Here is a 10,502-nt window from a genome sequence, read left to right as displayed (position 1 = left end):
CTCCGAGAATCCCCGAGGTTAACTCCGCCCTCCGAGTCTGCTCCGAGAATCCCCGAGGTTAACTCCGCCCTCCGTCTGCTCCGAGAATCCCCGAGGTTAACTCCGCCCTCCGAGTCTGCTCCGAGAATCCCCGAGGTTAACTCCGCCCTCCGAGTCTGCTCCGAGAATCCCCGAGGTTAACTCCGCCCTCCGACTCTGCTCCGAGAATCCCCGAGGTTAACTCCGCCCTCCGAGTCTGCTCCGAGAATCCCCGAGGTTAACTCCGCCCTCCGTCTGCTCCGAGAATCCCCGAGGTTAACTCCGCCCTCCGAGTCTGCTCCGAGAATCCCCGAGGTTAACTCCGCCCTCCGAGTCTGCTCCGAGAATCCCCGAGGTTAACTCCGCCCTCCGAGTCTGCTCCGAGAATCCCCGAGGTTAACTCCGCCCTCCGAGTCTGCTCCGAGAATCCCCGAGGTTAACTCCGCCCTCCGAGTCTGCTCCGAGAATCCCCGAGGTTAACTCCGCCCTCCGAGTCTGCTCCGAGAATCCCCGAGGTTAACTCCGCCCTCCGAGTCTGCTCCGAGAATCCCCGAGGTTAACTCCGCCCTCCGAGTCTGCTCCGAGAATCCCCGAGGTTAACTCCGCCCTCCGAGTCTGCTCCGAGAATCCCCGAGGTAAGTTTTTTATATTTACCGGACCGGAACTCCGCCCTCCGAGTCTGCTCCGAGAATCCCCGAGGTAAGTTTTTTATCCTTACTGGTCTGGAACTCCGCCCTCCGAGTCTGCTCCGAGAATCCCCGAGGTTAACTCCGCCCTCCGAGTCTGCTCCGAGAATCCCCGAGGTTAACTCCGCCCTCCGAGTCTGCTCCGAGAATCCCCGAGGTAAGTTTTTTATATTTACCGGACCGGAACTCCGCCCTCCGAGTCTGCTCCGAGAATCCCCGAAGTAAGTTTTTTATATTTACCGGACCGGAACTCCGCCCTCCGAGTCTGCTCCGAGAATCCCCGAGGTAAGTTTTTTATATTTACCGGACCGGAACTCCGCCCTCCGAGTCTGCTCCGAGAATCCCCGAGGTAAGTTTTTTATCCTTACTGGTCTGGAACTCCGCCCTCCGAGTCTGCTCCGAGAATCCCCGAGGTAAGTTTTTTATCCTTACCGGTCTGGAACTCCGCCCTCCGAGTCTCCCACACAGAAGAGTGTCTGCAGAGACTCATCAGGTTTGCAGCTGCCTGCAACGAATTTTGCCTCACCATCAGCCTCAAGAAAACAAACATCATGGGACAGGATGTCAGAAATGCTCCATCCATCAATATCGGCGACCACACTCTGGAAGTGGTTCAAGAGTTCACCTACCGAGGCTCAACTATCACCAGTAACCTGTCTCTAGATGCAGAAATCAACAAGCGCATGGGAAAGGCTTCCACTGCTATGTCCAGACTGGCCAAGAGAGTGTGGGAAAATGGCGCACTGACACGGAACACAAAAGTCCGAGTGTATCAAGCCTGTGTCCTCAGTACCTTGCTCGATGGCAGCGAGGCCTGGACAACGTATGTCAGCCAAGAGCGACGTCTCAATTCATTCCATCTTCGCTGCCTCCGGAGAATACTTGGCATCAGGTGGCAGGACCGTATCTCCAACACAGAAGTCCTCGAGGCGGCCAACATCCCCAGCTTATACACACTACTGAGCCAGCGGCGCTTGAGATGGCTTGGCCATGTGAGCCGCATGGAAGATGGCAGGATCCCCAAGGACACATTGTACAGCGAGCTCGTCACTGGTATCAGACCTACTGGCCGTCCATGTCTCTGCTTTAAAGACATCTACAAACGCGACATCAAGTCCTGTGACATTGATCACAAGTCATGGGAGTCAGTTGCCAGCGATCGCCAGAGCTGGCGGGCAGTCATAAAGGCGGGGCTAAAGTGTGGCGTGTCGAAGAGACTTAGCAGTTGGCAGGAAAAGAGATGGCAGTGTAAGGAGAGAGCCAACTGTGTAACAGCCCCGACAACCAACTGGACCTGCAGCACCTGTGGAAGAGTCTGTCACTCTAGAATTGGCCTTTATAGCCACTCCAGGCGCTGCTCCACAAACCACTGACCACCTCTCGGTGCTTACCCATTGTCTCTTGAGACAAGGTGGCACAGTGGTGCAGTGGTTAGCACTGCAGCCTCACAGCTCCAGGGACCCGGGTTCAATTCTGGGTACTGCCTGTGCGGAGTTTGCAAGTTTTCCCTGTGTCTGCGTGGGTTTTCGCCAGGTGCTCCAGTTTTCTCCCACATCCAAAGACTTGCAGGTGATTGGTAAATTGGCCGTTGTAAATTGCCCCTAGTGTAGGGAGGTGATAGGGAATATGGGATTACTGTAGGGTTAGTATAAATGGGTGGTTGTTGGTCGGCACAGACTCGGTGGGCCGAAGGGCCTGTTTCAGTGCTGTATCTCTAAATAAATAAATAATAAATAAAAAGAAAAGGATCTGCAATGTTTTCACCTATTTCCTTAAAACCCAGGGATGGAAACCATCTGGTCCTGGGGATTTGTCACACTTTAGTTCTGCTATTTTCTTCATTACTATTATTTTGATTACATTAATTCTGGTGAATTCCTGTCCCTGACTCAATATTAGTTTCCTTAGCATGTCTGTCATGCTGATCTCTCCCACTACTATAAATACTGACCAAGTAATTATTCAACTTTTTTTTTGTTTCATGGGATGTGGGCGTCACTGGCCAGGCCAGCATTTATTGCACATCCCTAATTGCCCTTGAGAAGGTGGTGGTGAGCTGCCTTCTTGAACCGCTGCAGTCTATGTGGTGTGGGTACACCAACAGTTCTGTTAGGAACATAGGAGCAGGAGTAGGCCTTTCAGCCCATCGAGCCTGCTCCACCATTCAATATAAACGTGGCTGATCATCCACTTCAATGCCTTTTTCCCACACTATCCTCATATCCCTTTATGTCATTTGTATTTAGAAATCTGTCAATCTCTGCTTTAAACATACTCAATGACTGAGCCTCCACAGCCCTCTGGGGTAGAGAATTCCAAAGATTCACAACCCTCTGAGTAAAGAAATTTCTCCTCATCTCTGTACTAAGTGGCTTCCCCCTTATTTTGTAATTGTGTCCCCTGATTCTAGACTCCACAACCAGGGGAAACAGCTGCATATACCCCATCTATCCTTTTAAGTCTTTTGTAGATTTCAATGAGATCACCTCTCATTCTTCGAAACTCGAGAGAATACAGGCCCAGTTTCCCCAATCTCTCTTCATGGGAACAAGTCTGATGAAGCTTTGTTGCACTCCCTCTATGGCAATAATATCCTTCCTAAGGTAAGGGAACCAAATCTGCAGTACTCCAGGTGTGGTCTAACCAAAGTTCTGTACAATTGAAGCAAGACTTCACTACTCCTGTACTCAAATCCTCTTGCGTTAAAGGCTAACAAGCCTTCCTAATTGCTTGCTGCATCTGCTTGCTAACTTTCAATGAGTTATTGACAAGGACACCCAGGTCCCTTTGTACATCTACACTTTGTAATCTCTTACCATTTAAGAAATACTCTGCACATCTATTCCTCCTACCAAAATGGATAACCTCACATTTTTAGGGAGGGAGTTCCAGGAGTTTGACCAACAATAGTGAAGGAATGGCAATATATTTCCAAGATGGTGTGTAGATTGGAGGGGAACTTGCAGATGGTGGTGTTCCCATGCATCTGCTGTCCTTGACCTTTTTGGTGGAAGAGGTCACAGGTTTGGAAGGTGCTGTCGAAGGAGCCTTGTTGAGGTTCTGCAGTGCATCTTGTAGATGGTACACACTGCTGCCACTGTGCGTCGGTGGTGGAGGGAATGAATGTTGAAGGTGGTGGATGGGGTGCCAATCAAGTGGGCTGCTTTGTCCTGGATGGTGCTGAGCTTCTTGTGTTGGAGCTGCACCCATCCAGGTAAGTGGTGAGTATTCCATCACACTCCTGACTTGTGCCTTGTAGACCTAGTTAGGCTTTGGGGAGTCAGGAGGTGGGTTTCTCATTGCAGGATTTCCAGCCTCTGACCTGCTCTTGTAGCCACGGTATTTAAATGGCTACTCCAGTTCAATTTTTGGTCAATTGTAATCACCAGTGGGGAATTCAGCGCTGGTAATTCCGTTGAATGTCAAGGGGAGATGGTTAGATTCTCTCTTGTTGGAGATGGTCATTGCCTGGCACTTGTGTGGCGCGAATGTTATTTGCCATTTATCAGCCCAAGCCTGGATATTGTCCAGGTCTTGCTGCATATGGACACGGACTGCTTCAGTATCAGAGGAGTTGTGAATGGTGCTGAACACTGTGCAATCATCAGCGAACATCCCCACTTCTGACCTTATGATCAAAGGAAGGTCATTGATAAAGCAGTTGAAGATGGGCCCAGGACACTACCCTGAGGAACTCCTGCAGTGATGTCCTGGGACTGAGATGATTGACCTCCAACAACCACAACCATCTTCCTTTGTACTAGGTTTGACTCCAACCAGCAGAGAGTTTTCCCCCGATTCCTATTGATTTCAATTTGTCTAGAGCTCCTTGTCATACTCGGTCAAATGCTGCCTTGATGTCAATGACAGTCACTCTCACCTCATCTCTTGAGTTCAGTTCTTTTGTCCACATTTGAACCAAGGCTGTAATGAGGTCAGGAGCTGAGTGATTCTCGTGAAACCCAAACTGAGTGTCAGTGAGCAGGTTGTTGCTATTTAAGTGCTGCTTGATAGCACTGTCGATGACCCCTTCCATCCCTGTGCTGAGGATCGAGAGTAGACTGATGAAGCGGTAATTGGCTGGATTGGATTTGTCCTGCTTTTTGTGTACAGTACGTACCTGGGCAATTTTCCACATTGTCTTTTAGATGCCAGTGCTGTAACTGTACTGGAACAGCTTGGCCAGGGGCGCGGCAAGTTCTGGAGCACAGGTCTTCAGTACTGTTGCCGGAATATTGTCAGGGCCCATAGCTTTTGCAGTATTCAGTGCCTTCATTCTTTTCTTGCATTCACGTGGAGTGAATCGAATTGGCTGAAGTCTGGCATCTGTGATGCTGGGGACCTCAGGAGGAGGCCGAGATGGATCATCAACTCAGCACTTCTGGCTGAAGATTGTTGCAAATGCTTCAGCCTTATCTTTCGCACTGATGTGCTAGGCTCCCCCATCATTGAGGATGGGGATATTTGTGGAGCCACCTCCTCCAGTTAGTTGTTTAATTGTCCACCACCATTCGGGATTGGATGTGGGAGAACTGCAGAGCTTAGATCTGATCCGTTGGTTGTGGGTTTGCTTAGCTCTGTCTATTGCATGCTGCTTCCGCTGTTTGGCATGCAAGTAGTCTAGTGTTGTGGCTTTACCAGGTTGACACCTCATTTTTCGGTATGCCTGTTGCTGCTCCTGGACTCTTTATTGAACCAGGGTTGATCCCTTGGCTTGATGGTAATGGTAGAGTGGGGGATATGCCGGGCCATGAGGTTACAGATTGTGGTTGAGTACAATTCTGCTGCTGCTGATGGTCCACAGCGCCTCATGGATGCCCAGTTTTGAGCTGCCACATCTGTTCTGAATCTACCATTTCCTTATTTTATTGACTATCACTATTTTCAGTTTTCAAGGGGCCACATTGTTCTTGACCATTCTTTCTCATATATGATTGTAAAATATGTTCAATTTGATATCCATAGCAACATTTTCCTCAATGGAGGATCCCCCCCCCCCCCCCCACACTGTTGTTGACAGGGCCCTCAACCGTATCCGGCCCATTCCCCACTTACCTCTTCCCCTCCCTCACAGAACCGTGACAGGGTTCCCCTTGTCCTGACTTTCCACCCCATCAGCCTCCATATCCAAAGGATCATCCTCCACCATTTCTGCCACCTCCAGCGTGATGCCACTACAAAACGCATCTTCCCCTCCCCTGTCAGCTTTCTGAAGGGATTGTTCCCTCCGCGACACCCTTGTCCACTCCTCCATTACTCCCACCACCTCGTCCCCTTCCTACGGCACCTTCCCCTGCAATCGCAGGAGGTGTAATACCTGCCCATTTACCTCCTCTCTCCTCACTATCCCAGACCCCAAACACTGTTTTCAGGTGAAGCAGCGATTTACTTGTACTTCTTTCATTGTAGTATACTATATTCGCTGCTCACAATGTGGTCTCCTCTACATCGTGGAGACCAAACGCAGACTGGGTGACCGCTTTGCGGTCCAAAAGTATGAACCCGAGCTTCTGGTTGCTTGCCATTTCAACACTCCCCCCTGCTCTCATGCCCACATCTCTGTCCTGGGATTGCTGCAGTGTTCCAGTGAACATCAACCCAAGCTCGAGGAACAGCATCTCATTTACCGATTAGGCACACTACAGCCTGCTGGACTGAACATTGAGTTTAATAATTTCAGAGCATGATGGGCCCCCCTTTTTATTTTTAGTTATTTTTTTCTTTTTTATTTGTTTATTTTATTTTAGTTTGTTTCATCATTCAATTTTAGTTTAGGCAGGCATCAAGATCGGCGCAGGCTTGGAGGGCCGAATGGCGTGTTCCTGTGCTGCACTGTTCTTTGTAATTTTTTTGCCACTTTTTTCATGTTTGTGCTTTCGGTCAGGGCTGTTCATTTTTCTGTCAATTAACACCCTCTCTGCACTAACACTTTGTCTTTCAACACACCATTAACATACCGTTTGCCTTTACTCCATGACCTTCTGGTCAGTTGTTCTCTGTGATCTTGTCCTATCAACACCTCTTTTGTTATCTCTTGCCCCACCCCTGCTTTATTTGCTTAAAACCTTTTACATTTCTAATCTTTGCCAGTTCTGTTTAAGGGTCACTGACCTGAAACGTTAACTCTGCTTCTCTCTCCACAGATGCTGCCAGACCTGCTGAGTATTTCCAGCACTTTCTTGTTTTTATCCCTAGCAACTTTGTTGGTTTACTCTTTTGGTGTCAAAACAGATCGTAAGAACTACTAAGCCAAAGAAAGTTATTGAAACAGGTGACCAAAAGCTTGGTTAAAGACATAGGAACATAGGGAAATAGGAGGAGTATGCCATTCAGCCCATCGAACCTGCTCTGCTATTCAATATGATCATAGCTGATCATTTATCTCAATGCCACTTTCCCCATATCCCTTGATGTCGTTAGTATCCAGATATCTATCGATTTCTGTCTTGAACATGCTCAATGATTGAGCTTCCACAGCCTCTGGGGTTGAGAATTCCACAGATTCACCACCCTTTGAGTAAAGTAATTCCTCCTCTCAGTCTTAAATGGCCTACACCTTATTCTGAGATTACATCCCCTGGGTGTGTCTTTAAGGCAGTGAGAGAGATGGAGAGGTTTATGACGGAATTCCAGAGTTTACGGCCCAGACAATTGAAGGCATGGCCACCAATGGTGGACTGATTAAAATCAGGCACATGCAAGAGACCAGACTTGGAGAAGCAGAGATTTCAGAAAGTTGTAGAATCATAGAAAGTTTAAGGCACAGAAAGAGGCCACTTGGCCCATTGTGTCTGCGCCAGGCGAAAAGCGAGCCAACCAGTCTAATCCCACCTTCCAGCATTTGGTCTGTAGCCCTGCAGATTACAGCACTTGAGGTTCATATCCAGACTCCTTTTCAATGAGTTGAGGGTCTCTGCCTCAACTACCCTTTCAGGCAGTGACTTCCAGACCATCACCACCTTCTGGGTGAAAAAGTTTTTCCTCATCTCCCCTCTAATTTTTCTATCAATCACTTCAAATCTATGCCTCCTCCTCACTGACCTCTCTGCTAAGGTGAATAGACCCTTCACCTCCACTCTATCCAGGCCCCTCAAAATTTTGTACATTTCAATCAGATCTCCCCTCATCCTTCTCTGTTCCAAGGAGAACAACCCCAGCCTATCCAATCTTTCCTCAAAGCTGCATTTTTCAAGTCCTGGCAACATCTTCGTAAATCTCCTCTGGACCCTCTCTAGTGCAATTACATCCTTTCTGTAATGAGGTGGTCAGAACTGCACACTGTACTCAAGTTGTGGCCTAACCAATGAGTTATACAGTTCCAGCATAACCTCCCTGCTCCTGTATTCTATACCTTGGCTAATAAAGGAAAGGATTCCATATGTCTTCTTAACCACCTTATCGACCCGTCCTGCTACCTTCAGGGATCTGTGGACATTCACTCCAAGGTCCCTCACTTTCTGTACATTTCTCAGTATTTTCCCATTAATCATGTATTCCTTTGCCTTGTTTGACCTCCCCAAATGCATCACCTCACACTTCTCCAGGTTAAATTCCATTTGCTACTTTTCTGCCCATCTGACCAGACCATCAATATCTTCCTGCAGCCTACAGCTATCCTCCTCGCTATCTACCACACGGCCAATCTTTGTGTCGTCTGCAAACTTCTTGATCATGCCCCCTACATTTACATCCAAATTGTTAATATATACCACAAAAAGCAGGGGACCCAGTACTGAGCCCTGTGGAATGCCACTGGAAACAGCCCTCCAGTCACTAAAACACCCATCAACAATTACCCTTTGTTTCCTGCCACTGAGCCAATTTTATATCCACCTTGCTACATTTGCCTGGATCCCATGGTCTTGTATTTTATTTTTAATTAGTCTGCCATGTGGGACCTCGTCAAAAGCCTTGCTAAAATCCATGTAGACCACATCAACTACACTACCCTCATCTATCTTCCTTGTTACTTCAAAAAATTCGATCAAGTTGGTCAGACAAGACCATCCCTGAACAAACCCGTGCTGACTATCCTTGATTAATCCGTGCCTTTCTAAATGACAGTTTATCCTGTCTCAGAATAGATTCCAATGTTTTGCCCATGACTGAGTTTAGACTGACTGGCCTGTAATTATTCGGTCTATCCCTCGCTCCCTTTTTAAACAGAGGTACAATGTTAGCAATTCTCCAATCCTCCAGCACCACACCTGTATCCAGTGAGGACTGGAAAATGATGGTCAGACTCTCTGCTATTTCCTCTCTCGCTTCTTTTAACAGCCTGGGATATATTTCATCTGGCCCTGGTGAGTTATCAACTTTCAAGGATGCTAATCCCATTAGTACTTCTTTATCACATCTAATATTTTACACCCCTCTTACTAAACTATATTTATTTTTTTTATTTAGAGATACAGCACTGAAACAGGCCCTTCGGCCCACCAAGTCTGTGCCGACCAACAACCACCCATTTATACTAACCCTACAGTAATCCCATATTCCCTATCACCTCCCTACACTAGGGGCAATTTACAACGGCCAATTTACCTATCACCTGCAAGTCTTTGGCTGTGGGAGGAAACCGGAGCACCCGGAGGAAACCCACGCAGACACAGGGAGAACTTGCAAACTCCGCACAGGCAGTACCCAGAATCGAACCCAGGTCCCTGGAGCTGTGAGGCTGCGGTGCTAACCACTGTGCCACCTAATATCTGCATCATCCCCTTCTTTTGTGAAGACAGACGCAAAGTATTCATGAAGAACAATAACATCTTGCGCCCCTACAGATAAGTTACCTTTTTGGTCTTTTATGGGCCCTAATCTTTCCTTAGTTATCCTCTTACTCTTGTAGGACTGGAGGTAGTTACAAAGATAGGGCGGCACAGTGGTTAGCACCGCAGCCTCACAGCTCCAGTGACCCGGGTTCGATTCTGGGTACTGCCTGTGTGGAGTTTGCAAGTTCTCCCTGTGGCTGCGTGGGTTTCCGCCGGGTGCTCCGGTTTCCTCCCACATGCCAAAGACTTGCAGGTTGATAGGTAAATTGGCCATTAGCAATTGCCCCTGGTATAGATAGGTGGTAGGGAAATATAGGAACAGGTGGGGATGTGGTAGGAATATGGGATTAGTGTAGGATTAGTATAAATGGGTGGTTGTTGGTCAGCACAGACTCGGTGGGCCGAAGGGCCTGTTTCAGTGCTGTATCTCTAAATAAATAAATAAATAAGGAGGGGCAAAGCCCTGGAGGGATTTTAAAATCAATGTGTTGCTGGACTGAGAGCCAGTTTAGGTCAGCAAGCACAAAGGTAATGGGTGAACAGGACTTGGTGTGATTGAGAATATGGCAAGAGCTTTAGATGAGCTCAAGTTAATGAAGAGTGGAAGATGTGAGGCTGGCCAGGAGAGCATTGGAATAGTTGAGTCTGAAGGTAAAGCAAGGATATATTTATTGTGACACTGCCCCGATGAGCAGTGCCAGACGTGCACAGTGCTGGTTTGTCAGTAAATGTGAATGTTTGGCATGATTGAATCTATTATAGTTACAACCCTGCCTGTTAACCTCTGCCACCTGGGTGGGTTTCTCACATTAGACTGGTTGCAGCTTTCTGTGCCTCTCTCACGGACGTGCGAATCTTACATTAACTGTGGCATTCAGCCTGGCTGATCCTGCCCGATGTGTGCACAAAATTCATCCCTGAAATGGCAGATGCTGAGATCCCCTGATCTCGATCCCAAAAATTAATCTGACAACATATGTACAACACAACTGCAATGATCAGTTAATGGGGCCAAGTCAGTGCAAAT

This window comes from Heterodontus francisci, chromosome 20 (genome assembly GCF_036365525.1).
Source record: "Heterodontus francisci isolate sHetFra1 chromosome 20, sHetFra1.hap1, whole genome shotgun sequence".
Classification (NCBI taxonomy): domain Eukaryota; kingdom Metazoa; phylum Chordata; class Chondrichthyes; order Heterodontiformes; family Heterodontidae; genus Heterodontus; species Heterodontus francisci.
The sequence above is the reverse complement of the archived record's forward strand: the minus strand, read 5'-3'. Positions refer to the sequence as shown.